Below are 22097 nucleotides of genomic sequence, written 5' to 3'. Positions count from 1 at the left end.
CCGCCTTTGGTTTTCGGGGTGTGACGGACACCTCCTTGGGTAGAATGCTTGGAAACATGGAGCGAAGATCAAGATCAACCTATACCATTTAATGGAGACCGAAGCTTCTACAACATAAACAAATGGAGCTCAGCAAAAAGAGTTCTACCAATCCTGATCCGTAGAGCTGCTCGAAGTGGAATTCAGGGCAAGACGGCTCTCCATCGTATCGAAGAGGTGAATGCCATAGCAAGAATGCATACCATTCGCACCAATTGCCTTGATCACACAAGTGATAGATCTAAGAGAAACCATGAGACCCTGCTGCAAGCACTAGTTGAAACCCAAGCCGAAGTCATAGAGCTCCGAGTACGTGAGAGGGTGTACAAAAGATGCCTGTTTGATATGGAACATCAACTAGCTGAACTAAGGGTTCACCATAGGTGTGACCGTCGCCAGTAGGAGATGCTTTACTTTCCTTCTTTGTTTTAAAGAAGCGTGTTTCTGTCTATGTTCATTGTAGCACTTTTCTATATGACTACCTTGTACTTTAAGTACTTTTAGTTAGGTCTTTATACCGTCAAAGGCTTTTCTACTCCGTATATGATGTAAGACCTACTACAAGGTCAATTTTCCCGAACTTATTACATCTTAAACATCGATGATATTGACAGTCGGCTAACTTTTGTGTCACTCTTTATTCAAAAACATTCATCATACCTTCATTGGAGTCTATCTGAAACTTGCTTTAGTCAAGTCTTTGGACTATAATAATTTAACTCTAGAATCATTTTCAAGCCTCTTTCAAAGGTTGGATCATATTATCCACCAACCTATAATACGTCGGCTTGAACGACAAACGTCTTGAGACCATTATACGAACTTACTTGTACTCTTTACTAGGACTGCATCATAGGGATGTAGGTCACACCTTCATGAACATAGTTCTATTCCATACTAGAACTGTATCATAGGGATGTAGGTCAGAGCCACAAGAACATAATTCTATTCTTTAGATGAACGATCGAACTACATCTAGGTTCAACCGTACTTGCTCACGAATTCATTTTCTTTCTGTGTAACAGAATCATGTCGCCGAAGAAAAATGATCAACCCATCAACCAAACACCAACTCATTAGATTGGTGCAACTACCTTTCAAGCTGCAGTCTCAGCTGCCGTGACAACTGTTCTGACTCACCTTAACGCTAATAACGCAAATGTTAGCGGGATTGTTAAAAATAATCCCAGTTCAAGTAACAATCAAGTACCTCAACGAGTAATAAATTACCATGACACCTCGAATCTCAAGCCCAAGAAAAACAAATGAAAGTTCTGTGCTAAAGCTAAAGGAAAACCACCCCAAGGGGCGAGCAAAAGAAAACAACCTGTGGCGACCTTCGCAGCCACGACATCTGCACCACCTACTACCATCCCTTCTAGTATCCCGATTATCCCTAACCCAGCCAGACAGTATACTGGCAATCTACCAAAGTGCAAAAATTGCAACTATCACCATCATGGACCTTGTCGGGAAATGTAGTGTTTAAACTACAACAAAAAAGGACACACTATCCGTTTCTACAAGACTCGAATCCAAAACATTACTTCAACCACCAATGTTGAAATTTCTCGGATATGCCATCTATGTGGCATTATGGGACATTTCAAAAGGGACTGCCCAACAGAGAAGGGTGACGAGGGAATAGGAGGAGTTTGACCCCAGAACAACAAAAGACAACAAAGGACCCTACTATAATATAGGTTCACTTCTAATCGTCAGTATTATGTATGATTTTAAAACAGGTTTAAAACCAGTGCAACTCGAGCCTTATCTTTTGTGAGATCCCGTCAGTTAAGGGGACCCTCGTGCTGCGTATACTTGTCTTTTGTAGTATACTTTGTTCGCAAAAGTATTCGTGTAGTTACTCTAACGTACTGTAACTCTGTTAAAAGTTGCACTGTTGTGTTTTATCTGTAACGCCTTTATATTCAAATCTAGTGTCTTTACTTTCAAGTTTATTCAATATTATCATACGACTTGAGTCAATTCAATTCGCACAATACCAGTTCATGAGCACATCTCTTTCTCCGAAATCGCCTTTCTAGCGAAGCCATCATTCCAGAACACCAAAGTACTCATGCATAGAGTTCCTCATATTTCTTATCCTTTCCAAAGAAACCTCAGCAAACCTCCCTGAAGTACCACTCGTACAATACGTCAAGTTCAATCCAAAGATCCATACGGTTTATCTATCGCTGAAGAATGTATACATAAGGGTGGTATATAATCGAGGTTCTACAGGTTTAGAATTGATGATTCCACTTTAACTCTTTTCCTCGTTGGGATGTGCGGTTAAAGAAGAATCATTTATTCGACTACCTTTTCAATCTTAATTATATACGACTCGTATACACGAGACTGTGATTGATGAACCAAGAATGACTTCTAATATGAACTTCAGGACGGAGATTGCCCAAGACTCTGAGTAATCGCATCGCCATGCGAACAAACTTACCACCCAATACGACTCCTATAACCCGATCGCCCTACAGTCCCACACCAGCAGAGATATAAGAACCATCTGGACAACTTAACGAACTACGCAGCAATGGAATAGAAAGACCAAGCTTCTCACCCAAGAGAAATCCGGTCTTATTCATCAAGAAGACAGACTTCATCAGGTGCAATCATACTAGCACTAATGCACCAGATCCCATCAGAACTCTGCAGTTAAACGTGCTTAGGCAAGAGAAGAACTAAGATGGGTAACACCTTGGGAAGTCCTCGTGGTGCAGACCTCGATAGGACTTCCATTAGAAATCATTGCCTTCTACCTCGCATAAATGAGTTGGTTTATCAACCACAAGGAACGAGGTGAATTTCAGAAATGGACCCAAGATCCAAATATCCCTAGTTAAGAGTGTTAGTGAAAGATGTCCCGAGGACAATCTTCCAAACTCGATGCAGACGCTACGAGTCCGTAGAGATATCCTTCGGATAGGACCAATACGCCCGTAGTATTCATGAACTTAATGAATAGGGTACGCCATTCTTACTTGGATCAGTTTGTCATTGTCTTTGTAAATGACTCACTTATCTACTCTCGTAGTAAGAAGAAAATCATAAAGAGCATCTACAACAAACCATGGAAACATTTCGATCAGATAAAATTTACGCGAAGTTCTCAAAATACAATTTTTGGAAGAGAAGAGTCGAATTCCTAAGACACACTATTAGTGATGTAGGAATTCTTAAGGACCCTTCCAAAGATCAAAACCGTTGAGAATTTGTCAACACCAAAGACGCCGACGGGAATTCGCCAAATTCTAGGTCTCGCTGGCCTACTGTCGAGAGTTCATCCAGAACTCATCGTGAATTACGAAACCTCTTATGACTTTGACTCGGAAGGGAGTGGCCCTTGACTGGGAAGAGAAGCAAGAAAAACAAACCCTTGGAATTCCAAGTGAGAGACCAAATCCTTTTGGAAGTCTCACTCTGGGAAGGCTTGATACGCTTCGGAAAGCGTGGAGAACTAAATCCAAGAGAGTTAGAACCTCCGAGATTCTTAGCCGAATCAGCCCAGTAACTCATAAACCTAACCTACACCGCGAACTCAGTAGCGTACATTTTACCCTTCACGTCTCGAACTTGAAAACGTACCTTGCCGTCAGGACTATCGTAATCCCACTCGAAGAGATCGATATCAAAGAGAGCCTCGCCTTCATGGAAGAACCGTAGTAATCATGGATCGAGAGGTCAGGCGAACAAGTCAAAGCCACCTCCTTTTAGTGAAGGCTCACCGAAATACCAACCGAGGACCCGAATTCACTTGTGAGCGCGAGAACCAATCAATTAGGAAGTATCCCCACCTCCTTACTCGATTAGTCATACCTACTTCCTTACCTAAATTCTAATTTCGGGAAGAAATTCCCTCTAAAAGGGGATGATGTGACAACCCGAAATTTTCTATGTTGTACAGTCAAACACTACATAGAAAGTCAAACTCATTCCTGCTACCTTGAGCGCGTTTGGTGTCCGTTTGAGCATTCTGAGCTTTAATCCTTCAAGAGGTAAACATAGGACATATACTCCAGGGTATTTTGTGCATTCCAGAAGTCTCAAAACTCCAAGAGTTTAGACTTTACGACCCAAATGACATTTGGACTGAAAACCCTAATGACTATATATATGGCACTTAGCCATTTTTCCTTCATTTCTTCCATTTCAACTAGAGAAAACCCGATTTCTCTCCCAAGGATCTTCAAGCTTTCGTCCAAATTGTAAGTAATTCTATCCAAGAGTATATTAAGGCTTGTTATACTTCCATATATCAAGAAATCATCCAAGAAACACCAAGAACAAGGTGTTTACGGTCCAAGGTGTTCTTGGACCGTAAACCCTAAAATGGGTGCCAAAGTGTGCCCTAGTCCCTTCTAAGCCTTGGAAACTAACATAGATCCTTCCCTTAGTAATATTAGCACTTGAAAAACACCAAAAACCCCCCAAGAACATGAGTTTACAGTTTGGGAATCTCCCAAAACCGTAAACACCCCCAAAGGGTGTTTTGATGCCCCTAAACACCTTCTAATGCTTGGATAAGAGGCTAGAACCTTGCATGCATGAACTAGAAACACCAAAGCACGAAATGGTGGGAGTAAACATGAGTTTACAATCGTAAACTCATGGGTTTACGGTCACCAACTCTCAAAGGTTGTCCAAGGACCGTAAACTCCAAAAAGTGTGCCATTTTAAGCCCTAACCACTTCCTAAGCCTTTGATTCAACCCTAGGACACTTCTTTGTGAGGCATAAGACCTTGAAGCACTCAAATACACCATCCTCATGAGTTTACAGCCGTAAAATCATGGGGGAAATGGTCCCTCAACCATAAACACATATAGGGTGACCATTTGAAGTGTAAACTCCATACTGAGACCATACACTCCCTAGATGCAACCCAATAGCCTCCTAACACTTTGAACAAAGTGTATTCCTCACATTAGGATGTTTATACATGTCTAATTAGTGTTATAATCAGTAATTATATATATACATATGTCTTCATATGTTATTAGGATCATTGTGTGTGTCTAAGTCTTCACTTGACACCAAGCACTTGTCCGACACTTCCATCCGATTCGCTCACTGCAGGTGAGTTCATACCCCTTAATTAACCTTTTAAATGTTTTGTAAATGTTTGTAAATCCTTTATGGAGGGGGGGGGGAGTACAAGTTGAATCATGTTTAGTTATTATATCAATCACATGTGATTAATAACTAGCATGCAATTGGATTTACTATACGTTAACTGTTTTACCAAACAGATTTCTTCAACTGACTTTCTTAAATGTTTTTACATGTTTAAAACTCTTTATCAAACTGTCTTACACACTGTAAGTTTCCTTTCAAACTCTGTTACAAATGCATTTTCAAACAAAGGTTTTCCTTATACTTAAACTGTTTTATCAAACGAAATACTTTCAAATCGTTTTATAAATTGACATCAAGTCATCGTTTCTTAGTATTAAACTTTTCAAAGGTTTTATGAAACTTATTTCAAATTCATGCCTAGATATGTATAGTTATATAAATAATGTTTAAAGGACTTAGGATGGTTAGCTCGCCTTATTTCCTTTTCCTCGTTGGGATGTGGCCTTAGGGCATCGGTTGCTCGTCTGAATGTCGTCTAAATATTAATTATATATCATGTATACATATATAGGTATAAATGTTCCATTAGTTAGTTCAGTACCTTTAGGTAGCAAAGGTATACTTCCGGTTATACTCATACATTACTAGTAACTATAGTAGGTATAGTTAGGTGATACTACTTACAATTCTAAGTACAAGGAATCACACAAGAGTCAGTTCATTCATGAGTCTATACTAATAGATTACATGTTACATGAATACGTTTACATAGATACGCTTACATGAGTACATTTACATAGATACGCTTACATGAGTACGTTTACATAGATACGCTTAAATGAGTACGTTTACATAGATACGCTTACATGAGTACGTTTACATAGATACGCTTACATGAATATTTTTACATAGATACGCTTACAGAGATACATTTACATTGATACGCTTACATGAACACGTCTACATTAATACGTTTAACAGATACTATTACATAGGATATGTTACAAACGTTTCGCGATTTACCATTCCACACCCAAAGTTGTTAGCTACAATAGGGAAAAGAAGCATCGACGGGTGTCCACGGTTGTACTGTTCGGCGAGTTTCCATGCCGTGATTATCCTAGTGAAAAAGGATACATTCTTAGTTAGTATATTATTTTTTTCTTCCTTTACTTTATGACATATTCGCATAAACGACGAGGTAGGATATATTTGATATAGATAAGCTATTTTCCTTATTACCTTTATATTGTGACTCTTACGCATAAACGATGAGGTAGGATATATTTGATACAGTGACGCTTACTTACAAAACAGTCAAGTCTTGGTAGAAGACTACTTTTTATACTAGTAGGAAATATGGGATTTTCTAGGGTTTTCAAATGTTTATGATTACTTACAAACATTTTCATACTTATACAAACTTTTCTCCAAATGTTTAAAGTCTTTACTTTACAATTTTACAAATCAAAGACACATTAATACTTATGCATTCACCAGTTTTATTACTGATACTCACTTTCAAAATAACTTGTATTCTCAAGTCACAAATGGACAGGTACGACGACCAAGTTTTGTGAAGACGGAGAAATCAAGACTCCTCTTTTATTTTGATTATTTATTATGTTGTCTTATACTATGAAAGAACACACTTGTAATTAAAATTATACTATTAATGCAATGGATGATGTTGTTGCTTGTTTACTACTTTACATTGTTGTGATACATTACATGACGTGCTCCACCCCAAAACGTTTCTTCCGTTCTCGGTTTTGGGGTGTGACACCAGCAGAGTCATATTAGACGATTATTGCCATAAATAAACAAAATATGATAAAAAAAGTGACATAAGAATTAATAAATAATTTTGGATATTTTTGTTAACTAAGAGGTCTTTATTAGTTAGTTGTCTTCTTTATCTTATTACATAATGTCATTTTTTGAGGACGTATGAACTTTATACGAACATTTTGACAGTGATGTATGATCATAAAATAAGAAATAATATGTGACCAACCGCTATTAAAATCAAGGACACCTGTTAACTTTCCGAATTAACAAGCATTATATTTCGATATAATCATAGAAACTTAAGTTAAATGGCATATGGCGTAGGTCCTTGGTCTAACTGAGACACCCTTGGAAAAAGTTTAATTAATCCTTTTTCATTGATGTAACGACTTGATTGAACTTTAACTATTCGAATGATTATTGATAAAGTTAAGATTGATTTAGATTTTAATTTTAATTTTTATTTTAAAAAGTAGTATTTTCCGCATCCTCTTATTTCTTTTTCCTTATCTCATCATTTGATTTTAACACTTGTTACGAAGGAAAAAGACTTATAAGGGTAAGAAAGTTTCAAAAACATTTAAAAAAGAACATCCAAGTTTTGCATGTTCAAAAAAATATCATACAATTGTTGACTTTGTATAAAAGACACTAACAAATTTTATCTTTTATTCAAATCTCACCTAGTGATAACCGGTTCTTATGGGTAAATGATGAATTGGATTAAGAATTGATGAGTTGGCCTAAAAATTAATGATATGGAATAAGAGTGGTTGTCATGTCATTTATGTTTGTATTTGTGTTATTTAAATCAAATTACAGCAAGAAGGAATGACTTGTACTTTTTCTTCTCATACCTCATCTTCTTCTTCAGGTGATGTAATTGCTTCATCTTCTACTAAATCCATAATCTCAACCTCAAGCTCAAACATTTCGAAGACGTACAATATTTTTGATTATCCTTACCCTTGTAGTTGTGGGTTGCCATCATGGATTTGAACTTTAACCACTGATAGGAATCCCAGAAAAATGTTTAAGGTCTGTTCCAACCGAATGGTGAGTTATCATGCCCTTCTACCACATATTTGGTTGGTTATGTCATTGTTTTTATTGAAAAATGATCAAGGAAACATCAACCAAATTATATGCGAGGTTGTGATGTTGCTATAAATGGAAATGTGAAAACGAAATGAAAGTGACACAAGTGATCTTACAAGGAATGCACTTAATCCTTGATAACATCTCAACAGTAAAACATTGGAAGGCGATAACGATCACATTCCTTGCTTAATCTTATTAATCACAATATAAATTATAGAAATGTGTTTGAAAGTACGAGTACAAGTGATTCAATAACTCTAGATATGTTTGTGTGTGATTTATACATATGTATGTATAGCATATGTTGACTAACTAAATGTCTTGTATTCTCGATATCATGTTGAGCAAGCCTTTGCATGTTGCTTTGACTTGGGAATTCCAAGTGTTAAGCTTGATTGGAATGGTTCTTTAGTGTTGATTTGTCTTTTGTTTATCATCTCTACATATGTGAATAGTAAACAAGAAATATATTTGACAATTCATTTAGGAAATAATATTAGTAATATTCAGGACCCTGAGTATATGTTCTAGGATCAAGGATTCACTTAAAGATTCAACATCCTAAAAATGTTGTAGGTTCTTAACCCCTAACAAGTTCCCCCAAATTATACCTGTAAAATATTTTAATTAATTCTGAATATTTAACGAGTATAATTTAATTAAATTGAGATTAAGAACTTGAAATTGAAACTCTAACGGATAAAATTCTATCTATTTACTTAGGCATGATTACCCATCAAATCACTTCTTTCTCCTCTGTGATCTAGAATAAATAGGGAATAAAGGTTCCTGATCCTTCTTTACTTCTTTTAGCTACCTCTCAAGCGTTATCAGTCGTCACCAAGGTAAATCTTCTGCCTCATTCTCTCTTATTTTTCTCATTTTCTTCTCACCATTCATGGGGAAAAAGATACTTTGCTCTCACGCAGGAATCCTGGCTCCCTCTGGGGAGGATTTTGTTGATCAAAAAGACCTTACCTAGGAGGAGTCTTGCTTTTTTAAAAATGATGATATCGAATCAATGAGGGAAAATGGAACTTTTTCGGATAGAACTATCTTCAGGTCTTTTGATGGTACGGTCCAACCAGATTTCATTTCTATTTCTTGAGTCTACTTCCCCGAGTATCCTTTTTCCTTGGATCTAACTTACCCTTTCACTGGTGTCATCTCTAAATTCTTCAAAGTCACCAAAATTTCTTACATCCAAATTATTCATGTGATCTGGAAGATCCTTTATGGATTGATCGGTTGAATCAGTCTATGGATCTTAAGATCGGTTTATCCGAGCTAACTCACGTGAATGATCTTTCAACTTTTGGTTCTTCTTGTTTCATGTTTAAAGTAAAACCCAAAAAAACACATCTTATTTTGAAAATGAAACATAACAATGGTACCTCCAAAGATAGAGTTTTCTTTGTGAAATGCGATTCCATCCCCAACAACAATCTCTTGCCGATGAACTGGGTCAAGAAGTGTAGGATTTGATTTATCGTGTTAAGGATCTGAAATTCATAGTTTCTTATTTTTTTTTATTTTGTGCAGCCATCAAGCTCGAGGAACTTGCTCCCAATAACGAGGAAACCGAAGAAAATATCGAGAATCTTTTTGCCTTACCTTGTATCGAAAGAACCTTCAAGTCTAAGTAGCCTAGATTTAAAGAGAGTTCATCCACTACCTTCCCGATGTCTACTCATAAGGATATTTTTTTTATCTATTCTACTACTGGGATCCTGAATTCGTGAAGATCCTTTGTAATTTTTAGGATCTAAAACCACTCGCTCTTGTGCTTGCTTCGCCTTCTGCAACCTTGAGGAGGTCATGTCAAGTTGTCACCTTATGGTTGAGACGGAAAAGACTTACTATTCTCATCCTCTAAAGATGTTTTTTATCAATCTATCTGTGAAGACCCCAAGATCTAAGAAAAGAAAGTCGTCTGATATCTTGGACCTTAGTCTGGAGAGTTTAGGAGCTGAGGAATTTAGAAAAGATCTAATCACCTTCTCCTAAGCTGTAAGTACATTTCATTTTTTTTTTTCTAGATTTTTAATCCACTGAATGTGCTCTGTTTTAGGTTGGGGATCACATCTATCGATCCACCGAGGATTTGAAGCTCAGGGTTGAGGAGGAGTAACGCACCTTGAAGCAACAGGAGGCCATATGGAAAGCAACCGACAAGGATCTTCTGGAAAGGGTGTAAAAATTGAGAAAGAAGAAACCAGGGATAGAGGAGGAGCTTGCCCATGAGATCCTGGATATGATCGTCGAGCTTAAGCAGTGCTTTCACAACCATCTAGTAGGCCAAGATCAAGATGACGGAGGATGTGGAGAAAGGGAATGCGTGATCTTGGAATGTGGATAGTTGGCGTGATGACCTAGCCAAGTTAATTGGAAAGCACATTAACGTCATTCTGGATCCTGTAGAGAAGAATAAGGAGAAAGAGGGAAGAGAGGAATAGAAAAAGTAGGGTGATGATTATTAAACCTTAGGTGCTTAGGTTTGATTAATTAAAAACAATTTTTATTTTTGGTCTACAAACAATTTATTTTTGTTGGGTTGGTGGGCAACCCCTTTTAATTTTTATGTTTTGGTTTTATTATCTCTTTTGCATGAATGGTTTGATTGTAGAAATAGGATCAAGGTAGAGTTTTCTAATGCTCTTTAGGCGATTAAGAGCCTGAAAAGTTTAGTTTTTCCAAAAACTATTAGGATCATTTGATTAGGACCTTGAAATATCTGAGATCCTAATGTTGGAAAGAGGTAGATTTTGGTTTAACAATAGAAGAATCTTATAGATGAAAAGGACAACTCTTTCATGTTTTAAGGACAAATTTAGTGTAGTAAACATACAATATAAGGATAAATAGAACATGGAGATAAATTCCCTTTCTTAGAATTCAATTAATTTTTCAATTGTCTTTTTGAACTCTTTTGTATCTTAGCATCCCACAATATCGAGGCTTAGGGAGGATCCTTATGAAAACGTTCTTTGGAAGAATCAAAACATAGAAATTCACTGGGGAAGATCCAAACATTGAAATTCACAGGGGAAGATCCCAACTTATAAATTTACAGGGGAAGATCCCAACTTAGAAATTTACAGGTGGCGATCCCAACCAAAAAATTTACTGGGGAAGATCCCAAATCGTAAGATAACATGATAATGTTATAAACCATAGATTAACCTTTAGGATCTGTAACATCCTGACTCCCAGTTACTTCATTTATTTATTTGTTTATTTATTTAATTAATTATTTAATGAGTGACTTGAGGAGTTGGGTGTTCGACTCATCGAGTAGTGTAGGATTGAGCACGCAAGTTTAAAGACCGACTCGGCGAGTCAGAGAGTTGACTTGCCGAGTTGACACTGTGAAATGAAACCCTAAATCTTTGGGGTTAGGACCTATTTAAAGGAACTTATGCACTCATTTCCGCCTCACCAGCTACCCAAATCCCCTATGTGAAACCCTAATCGACCATTTGAGCTAAGAGAGAGTGATAAAGCTAATATTTGAGTGTTTTTGGTGAATTATTGGAAGAAGAAGTGAGATTCAAGCAAGGAACGAGGAAAGTTTGTGAGATCCAGTACTCATTCACTTTGAGCTTCTGCTGGAAGGTAAAAGTCATCACCTTGCTCATCATGTCGTTTAGATCTTGTTAATGAGCAACTTTTGGGGTTTTTTTCATATTTCCTTGAGATTTGGTATGACTTGTGCTTGCCAAGCATTAAGACATAAGATCTGGACCTTGTGAGATCCATAATGTCCAAAGGCCCTAACTTTATCCAGCCATAAAAGATTTATTGTGCTTAAATACCTTAGTTATAGCTTGTATTGACAATTGTAAGTCCCCATATCTAGAACCAACTAGTGATCAAACACAAGAACAAGCAATAATCAATGAGAACAAGAAGGAGTAGAAGCAAGAATGATCTAAATTGCACACGTTTCTATTGAACCGCAAATGTCTGGTATAATTGATAAACACATACAAATGAACATTACTTATGACATCACTGACACTATATATAGGGAACATGAACCGTTAATAGTTCATGTTGTAAACATACTTACAACCGCAAACACCAATTGAACCGAAACACCAATTGAACCGAAACACCCTGTTTTTGGTTCAACTAACCACAAACCCTATAAACACCTAAACAGAGACTAACAAGACTCATAAAAATGAATGCCTAACCCAAACCAAAAAAATATGATCTAATAGTCTCCCCCTTGGTTTGAGGTTAGCATAAGCTCAACCCTTCTCACTGATAAGCATGTTTGACCTTCCCATTGCTCCCATCCACATTTTCTCGCTAAAAATCTCTACGACCATTCTTGTGAATTCTTTATCAGCATGCTCTAGAATTTCAGTCCTCACCACAATCTGATGTCGAGCTACAGTATGAATGTCGCGTTCACCAAATTGTAAAAGAGCCTTTGCTTCAACTAGTCAGAAAATGCCGGTTGGAAATTTGATAACTGTAGTGGTTGTAGCTTCATCATAGACCCAAAACTCCATATTGTCAAGAGATCCATCTTGAAAGTGCTGAATAATATGAATTTGGAGCAAATGCTTTGTAGGAGGCCACATCACAACCTTAACTGATTGATTGGTTTTGGGATCAAGGACGTCTTTGAATCTCTTGAAAAATGACTCAGTAGTCTTCATTCCATCAAATTTCCTCTTCACCTCATTCTCCAAGAAGCGTTTGAAATCAGTTGCGTGAGGATCATTTGATGGATTGTGAAAAGGAGCATCAACAAGTTCTCCAATATCGACTCTGGTCCATGAGCAGAAGTCATTTTGGTGTTTGTAGTACTCGACCTTTCTACTCTTCCTCTTAACCACCCAGACATTAAGTTTATCGTGAAATCCTCACATCAAAATTCCAGACCGGTCTTCGAATTTTACCCTGAATCGCTTTCACTCAAGCTCAGTTACGGTCAGTTGAGCTTGATCTCCACAAACATTTGTGTCTGAGTTTTTCATGAAGAGAAAACCTCCCATTCGTTGAGCGGTAACTTGTCTTGGACCTGTCTATAGAGTTATTCTTGGATGAGCTTTAGCAAAGTCACTCTCAAATCGACCAATGATACGGGTTAATCTAACAGGTTGATCAACATGGTGTTCTTGAGCAGCTTGGGAAGGAGCACAATGAGAAGGTTCTGTTGCATTTGGTTCAGCGACCGGTGTCTTGAATATGTCGCCAAATTCACTGATTAGCTTGTTTTTCAGGTTGAAGTACCTAGCAGATAATGCACACAAATTTAGCTACAATTCGGAGATCTGTTTTGATTTTAGGATATTTTCCTCCTCAAGCTCAGAAACTATGACATCAAGATTTCCTATCAAAATATCCTTCTCGATAAGCTTTTGATTTAGAATTCTGATCTCCTCCTTGAGCTCAAAAGTTGTTGTGTCTTCTCTTTTTGAGCTCCCAGGGCCTATAGATATACCCTTGCCCCTTGGTGCAGGATTAACATCCTCACGAGCCAAAAATCTTGCTAGCCGCTCGGAGGCTACATCATGTAAGGGTGGAGGAGTTGAAAAGCCATCAGGAGCTGACGAACTCCTGCCGATTTCAAAGAAAGATCGTACAACACTTGATCCTTCATTCAAAAGATGGGCTTGTTGGGTCGGTGTAGCAATTGCAAAAGATTGTTGGTCCGGTGAAGCTTGTTCCCTAATCAGCACTCCCGACCCTTGGACCGGATTATCTCCTTTTGAACGGAGGTTGGGAGGCTCGTGTCATACTAAGATCATCTTTAGGTGGAAAAGTGGCTGGAGTAGCAACTCTAAGGGGATGAATCCTTATAATTGAATCCAGATTAGCTGAAGTGTTGGCCATCTGATCATATGTTGGAGGCGAAACTTTGAGAACATTTCGAACTCCCTTAGTCTTAATTGTAGGTTGTACAACATCATGGGCATCATCAAAAAATGCATTGAGTTCCTTATTACTTGGCCTGAAATCATCACCCTACTCGAATTCGAAGAATAAGTTATCATCATCAAAGTCAAGTACATTATCCCCTAGATTCATCACATCTTCACCTTCATCATCATAATTTACATCATCATCATCATCATTTACCTCCACATTAGTCATCGGTACATGTTCCGAGACAACAATTGCAATGGGAGGAACAGGGTCTTCTTCATGCTCAGAAGCGGCAATAACATCATCATCATCATCTTCATTGTCTGAGGAGCTTTCTGATTCAGATGCTTCACTGATCTCTGCAAACTGGCCAAACTTCACCAGTGGGTACTTTCCTTGGAATACAAATTTCATACCCTTGCGGTTTTGTTTCATGAGACCAAAAGTATTAGTACCTAGAGACTTAAAGTCCAAAGTTTCACCTCCTCTTCCTAACTCTGGATATTTACTATCAAATATCATCTGGAGAAACCTTGGGAACATCAGAAAATTGTCCTTCCTTTTTCCTTCTAAATTTCTCATCATCTCATTCAAAAAGTATCTTGAAAAGTTGAACTCAAGACCCATGGCAAGAGCAGTAATAACACCATTATTCAATAGGGAAATCTCATCAGCACCAGATTTCCTACCTCATATGCAAATTACGAAGGAGTGAGCAAGAAATCATCAGTAAGGAGGCAATAGCTTCTTCACGGTAGGTGGAAACACTCCTTCATAACCCATTCTTTCGAGAATCTCTTTAGTTTGTTCCATAGAAATCTCATCTTGAAACTGTGGCTGGTCATTGATTTGCAGCACTTCACGAATAGTTTGCTCAGACACTACAATTTTCTTTCCTTGAATAACAGATTCCACTGTGTCTTCTTCATCTTCTCCTTTTCTCACATAAGCTTTTTTCCAAAACTGTTGCACTAAGTCTTGATAAGTGAGGGGATTTAACGTGAAAGCATATGCAAGGCTGCATCTCTTAAGTCCATGAATCATGGACCTAAATTCTTGATGTGCTGCTGGAGGATCAAACAAGAAAGCAATAATGTTGTGATTATCGGAAAATTCCAAGTCTACCATTTGTTATGCACCAAACGAGTCAAGTGAGAAAACCAAGGATTTAATCAATTAAAATTAAGTTTTCTCAATTAAAAGTTGATTAGGCCTCAAAATTAATTTAGTTTAAATTTTTAGATTTTTTTTATTTTTAGTTTTAGTTTTAAGTCTTCAAAATCTTTTCATTTTAGTTAAAATTGGATGTATTGGATTTAGATTTGAGGATTTTAGGTTTACAACCGATGGGCTATGGGCCGGATATGGTCTAAGGTATATAAAGGAGGGTTTTCATTCATAACTGCAAATCCATCTCAGCTCTCTCTCGACTGTTCTTCCAACTTCTCTCACCGATTCAATGTCGATTTGTATTATGGAGCAAATATGCCATGAATGAATGTAAAGATCGAAGATTTACATGACATTCAAGCCTTGAGAGGCTTGATCTAGAGTTTGGAGTGGTAAATCTTCCTTAAAACGTCTGAGTGAGAATTTGATTTAAAAGACTCGACGAGTCGGCTAGGGTTTTTCCCTGATAAGTTTGGACATGGGTAAGTCGACGAGTTAAGTTGGGTTTTTGCGATGTTCTGAAGGAATAAGGGGTACTCGGCGAGTCACATAGATGCACTCGGCGAATCAGGTCAACATGGATAGTTGACTTGAGTGTTAACTTCTATTGACTTTAGGGTTTGGTCAAGGCGGGGAGTATGGGGACCATTCAGGGGTAAAATGGTCGTTTACCCATTCTAAGCGTTTAGATAGAGAATAGCCTAATTTATTTCGAGTCGGGATTTAAGTGTTAGTTAGAGATTATTATCTTAAGTGTTAGGTGGAGGCTAGCTCGAGATTCGTGAATGAGATTATTACTTGCTTGCATACGAGGTGATCTTCTCACTATACTTTACCTAGTATGGTAATCTTTGTGTGACAGGAGTGTCTAATGTGTGATATTGAGTATTGTGATATCCTGCATTATGTCTTTGTGATTTGTGATGTGTATTATTCTGAGCTTCCCGAGTTAGGACCGGAGGGACCACCCGAGTTATGGATTAGAGGGTCACACTGAGACACATTGACCGGAGGGTCTTATTTGAGCATAGCCATGAGAAGCTAATGAGATATGTGTGGTATTTTAGGGAACTCACTAAGCTTCGTGCTTACCGTGTTATGAGTTATGTGTTTCAGGTACCTCTCAAGATCACGGGAAGACACCGACTTGATTGTACACACCGATGCGAGATTATGTGGATGGTTTTGGGGTAGTGAGATTTTTATCTAGATAGTGTTGACAGTTGAGACAATTATGTTTTTAAGATATATTATGAGTTTTTATGTGTTTTAAAAATGAAAATTTTGGTTTGAAAATTTCCGTTGTTATAAGTTGGTATGAGAGCCTTGGTTTGAGGGATTCGGGTGTACCTTCGGGTATGTCTTAACTCGAACTGAGGATTTGAGAAAAAATTTCAAAACAAATGATTTTTCTAAAATGAGAAAGAGTTTTAATAGAAAACGAGTTGGAGCAGTGTGTATAATTAGCCAGAGCCCGAACGATGATTTTCCCAAAATACTGTTACTTATTTATGTTATGAGATATTAGTGATGCATGCTAGAGGATAGGCTAAGTAATTCATATTTAGGGCTAGAGCTGCCTGATTTCTGATGCCTTAGCCTAGGAGTCGTTGCTATCTGTTATGTGCTGAGTGAGAGTATCTAGCAGGATCACTTACAGAAAGAGTTCTGAGTCGAGAGATAATTTAGGATAGATACCTACAAGAGCATATGAGAGATCTACTGAGAGGGTAGTCTGTTATTCGTGAGAGTTAGAGTACTTCTGAACTGGGATCCTAGGACGGGGTCTTGGGGTTTCTACAAGTTGGTGTGGAAGGTAGTATTGGGTCCGTACTACTGAAAGCATCGGATTTGTATGAAACCCAAGTAAGAATCCTTAGGATACTAAGGAACAAGTAGGGACAGGTGATCGAGTGAGAGTATGCTCGAGCGAGACTCTGATGATTTTTGTGTTATGTTTCAGAGACATCATGGTGGGTACACATCGCAACCCCGGGAGCAGTGGGACTAATGATGATGAGATTCGCAGGATGATTCATGAGGAGGTGGACGCAACCATTCGAGAGGAAATTCCTAAGATATTTGGGTCTGTTAAGACCACCTTGATTGAGACATTTGATCAGCGATATGGTGTTGTTACTAAGGACGCTGCTCCTGTAGCCACCGTAACTGTATTTGCTACCAAGCCACATGGAGGTGACTCGGTGTTGTTTCGGGAGTTCAGCAACACGATGCCACTAAAGTTTGATGGGACCCAGGATCTGATTGCTGCTATGAAATGGATCTATGATATCGAGGGGTGTTTTTACACGTGTTCATGTCCTGATCATTTGATGGTTTGGTTTGCGCTGAACCTGCTTCGTGCACGGGCGAAGGACTGGTGGAAGTTTGTGACTACCAGTTTTACTCCTACAGACCATGCTACAGTGACACGGGAGAGGTTCACCCAGTTGTTCTGAGATGAGTATGTTCCCCCGGTGGAAAAAGCAATGTTTCGACCAAGAGTTTCTGTCACTCAAGAAGAAGACAGAGTCAGTGACTCGGATTACGAGGATGCTTCACGAGAGGGTGTTGTTTTGACTTGAACACGTGTCCACTGAGGAGGCACGTGTGACCCGTTATCTGAGCATATTAAGGAGGGATATACGAGAGTTCATTGCGAAATCATCATACAGGAAATTGGTTGAGCTTCAAACCAATGCCATACGTAGGGAGATCAAGATAGAGTTACAAACCAGGGAGGAGGAGGAGTCCCGGGGTAGGGAACAGAGACCAGTGCAGTTGCAGCCGACGAAAAAGCCGAATAAGCCCGTTGATACGAGGACTGGGGGTCAGAAGGGGTTGCACTTGGGTTAGGTGCGGCAAGAGTCACGATGGATCGTGTCAAGTGGAGACTTGCTACAAATGGGGCAAAGAGGGGCACATGGCGAAGGATTTCCCCAAGGGGTTTTCAGTTTGCTTTCACTGCAACTATACTGGCCATCGGAAGGCTGAGTGCCCCCAACTTCTTCAGGGATCAACACAAGGATATACACCTGCTGCTTTAAGTGCTACTGAGAGTCAGCTATCGAAGGTCGAGACACCGAGGGTTCATGGTAGAGGCTTTTAGCTGACAGCAGAGGAGGTCCATGTAGCACCTGTCGTCGTGGTCGGTACGTATTATTTATTTATATTCTTTTAAGATATTTTGTTCTTATATTATGCTATGTGTAGATTCTTTTCTTTTGAATTATGTACCTGCTTTGTTGTTATTTGACTCGGGTGCGAGTCTATCCTTCGTGTCTTTAGCTTTTAGTCGTCACATTAGTATCCGATGTGAGGCGGTGAGTCGATCTCTGAGGGTTTCTATGGCCGAAAAGCATGCGGTTTTTTCTACTAATGTGATGCGGGGGTGTGTACTAGACATTTTTGGTGTTGAGTTCCCGATAGACCTGGTATCGATCACAATGGGTGATGTCTGTTTCATAGTGGGCATGGACTGGTTGAGTCAGTTTGAACTGTGATCGAATGTGAGCGTTAGTTACTGACTATACAAGACCCCAATGGGGGAGTGCTTATGGTGTATGGCGAGGGTAATAGATCTGGATCAGTTTTCTGCTATGCTGCCAGAGCAAGCCAGAGTCTACAGCAGCGTTGTATGGGCTTTTTGGCGTATGTGGTGGATATGCGGATTGCCATGGAGAGGTCGAGTTCTATCCCTGAGGTTCTGATAGTGTGCGAGTTTCCAGATGTATTTCCCGAGGATTTTCCGGGTGTGCCTCCCGAGAGGTAGGTGGAGTTCCGGATCGATTTGGTTCTGGGAGCGGTGCCTATTGCCAAGGAATCTTATCACCTTGCGCCACCATAGATGCATGAGTTATCCTCACAGATCCTGGAGCTGCTGGGGAAGTGTTTTATCAAACTGAGTAGCTCACTGTGGGGAGCGCCGGTCCTTTTTGTCAATAAAAGGATGGTTCACACCGGATGTGTATTGATTACCAGGAGTTGAACAAGCTGACGGTCAAGAACCATTATTTACTACCGAGGATCGATGATCTGTTTGATCAGTTGTAGGGGGCATCTTGGTTTTCCAATATTGATTTGAGGTCCAAATATCATCATATGAGAGTCTGCGAGGAGGATATCCATAATACGACCTTTAGGACTCGTTGTGGGCACTACGAGTTTGTGGTGATGCCTTTGGGACTCACCAACGCACCGACAATGTTCATGGACCTCATGAACCGGGTGTGCAAGACTATATTGGATTGATCGGTGATCGTGTTCATCGATGATATCCTGGCATATTCGAGATCCATTGAGCAACACGAGGAGCATCTTAGAGAGATTCTTGGAGTTTTGAGGATGAAGAGGCTTTATGCCAAATTCTCCAAGTGTGATTTCTGGTTACGAGAGGTCCAGTTCCTGGGACACCTCGTTAATCAGAAAGGATATTGGTTGACCCAGCCAAGATTAAGGTAGTTATGAGATGGGAGGTGCCGAGATCCCCGACTGAGATTAGGAGTTTTTGGGGTTTAGCTGGCTGCTGTCGGAGATTTATCAAAGATTTCTCAAGATTGTCGTTCCACTCACCAGGTTGACCTGGAACGGTGTTACTTTTACTTGGGGTCCCAAGCAATAAGTCTCATTTAAGACCCTTCGCCAGAGATTGTGCGAAGCCCCCTTGTTAGCCCTTCCCGAGGGAGTGGAGGACTTTGTGGTTTACCGTGATTTTCCTATATCCGGGATGGGTGCGGTGTTGATGCAGAGGGGGAACGTGATAGCATATGCATTGAGGAAACTAAAGCCTCATGAGATGAGGTATCTCACCCATGACTTGCAGCTGGGGGCGGTGGTGTTCACCATCAAGATCTGGTGCCACTACTTGTATGGGGTCCGGTGTACCATATATATGGACCACAAGAGCCTGAAGTACCTCATGGATCAACCCAAACTAAATATAAGGCAGAGGAGGTGGTTGGATGTAGTGAAGGATTTTAATGATGAGATCTTATATCATTCGGGAAAGGCTAATGTGGTAGCCGACGCCCTGAGCCGTAGAGCAGCAAGTGCTCCGATCCGAGATGTGTGCATGAGAATGGCAGTGATGACTCCAGTCTTAGACACCATCCGAGAGGCCCGGGTAGAGGCTGTGAGACAGGAGAACCGTAAGAGGGAGCGGGTTATTGGACTGTTTTCCAAGTTTGAGACGAATAGTTGTGGGCTTATGACTTTCCGAGAGTAGATTTGGGTGCCCTATACAGGTGGAGCTCGCCGTATATTGATGGAGGAGGCACATAGATCAAGATTCTTGATCAACCCAGGGGCCATTAAGATGTATTTGGACTTGTAGAGAGACTACTAGTGGCCATGTATGAAGAGGGACATGGAATGGGTTGTAGAGAGGTACTTGACCTGTCATCGGGTTGACGCGATATGTGTGATTGTAGAATGGTTGACGAAGAGTGCTCACTTCCTTGCCGTCAGTGAGAGCTCTTCTATATAGAAACTAGCCGATATTTATGTGAGTGAGGTGGTAGTACGACATGGAGTTTCGACCTCAATAGTGTCAGATCCAGATGTATGTTTTACTTCCAGATTCTGGAAGAAGTTTCATGAGGATTTAGGTACCCGGTTGCATTTCAGTACCGTATACCACCCGTAGATAGACTGGCACAGCGAGTGGATGACTCTGACGCTCGAGGACATGCTACGTGCATGTGTTATGGACTTTAGAGGAAGTTGGGACACCTATTTGACCTTGGTTGAGTTTTCTTACAACAATAACCACCATTCCAGTATTGGCATGCATCCTTTCGAGCTCTTATTTGGGAGGAGGTTTCAGACTCCCATCTGTTGGGGAGAGGTAGCGCATTGAGTGATGGGTAGCACTGAGATAGTACTAAAGACGACCGAGCAGATTCAACATGTCAGATAGAGGTTACTGATAGCTCAGAGTCGTCAGAAGAGTTACGCAGATTGACGACGATCCGAGCTAGAGTTCCAGGTTGGAGATTTTGTCCTCCCGAAGGTATCCCCATGGAAAGGGGTGATCCGATTTAGGAAACAGGGCAAGCTGGGGCCCCAAATACATTGGTCCTTTTAGAGTGATCTCCAGAGTAGGTAAGGTAGCTTACCAGTTGGAGCTACTTGCAAGTAAGGAAGTGTGTAGTTGATGAGACGGTGGTGGTACCATTAGAGGACATTCAGGTGGATGTGAGCCTAAATTATATTGAGAGGCCGATTGCAATTTTGGATCGGAAAGTGAAGGTTTTGAGGAACAAAGAGGTGCCCGTGGTTCAGGTCCAGTGGCAACATCGGAAGGGGTACGAGTGGACTTGGGATCTGGAGTCCGAGATGCGAGAACAATATCCATAGTTATTTCCGGAGCATGACTTCAAGGGTGAAGTTTGATTTTAGTTGGGGAGAAGTGTAACACCCCGAATCCCAAGTACTTTATTTAATTATTTATTTAATGAATAACTCGATAAGTTGGGTGTTCGACTCGTTAAGTAGAGTTGGATTGAGAACGTGGGTTTAAAGATCGACTCGATAAGTCAGAGAGCCGACTCGCCGAGTTAACGTTGTGAGATGAAACCCTAAATCTCCGGGATTGGGACCTATTTAAAGGAACTTATGTCCTCATTTCGCTTCACCAGCTACCTAATTCCCATGTGTGAAACCCTAATCGGCCATTTGAGCTAAGAGAGAGTGATAGAGCTAATATTTGAGTGTTTTGGTGAATCATTGGAAGAAGAAGCAGTAAGATTCAAGCAAGGAACGAGGAAAGGCTATGAGATCCAGTATTCATTCACTTAGAGCTTCTGTTGGAAGATAAACGTCATCACCTTGCTTATCATGTTGTTTAGATCTTGTTAATGAGAAACTTTTGGGGCTTTTTCCATATTTCCTTGAGATTTGGTATGACATGTGCTTGCCAAGCATTGAGACATCAGATCTTGACCTAGTGAGGTCCATACAGTCCAATTGTGCTTAAATACCTTATTTAGAGCTTGTGTTGGCATTATGGAGCAAATA

The 22097-nt window shown here is 39.7% G+C and overlaps 1 pseudogene; it reads left to right on the top strand.

Moving 5' to 3' along the window:
• The first annotated feature begins 2661 nt into the window (after positions 1-2661).
• LOC145013662 (5S ribosomal RNA) lies at positions 2662-2780 on the top strand (annotated as a pseudogene).
• The last annotated feature ends 19317 nt before the right edge of the window (positions 2781-22097 follow it).

This window comes from Lactuca saligna, chromosome 8 (assembly GCF_052625555.1).
Source record: "Lactuca saligna cultivar CGN05327 chromosome 8, ASM5262555v1, whole genome shotgun sequence".
NCBI classification, from domain to species: Eukaryota; Viridiplantae; Streptophyta; class Magnoliopsida; order Asterales; family Asteraceae; genus Lactuca; species Lactuca saligna.
This window is presented reverse-complemented; position numbering and strand designations above follow the sequence as displayed.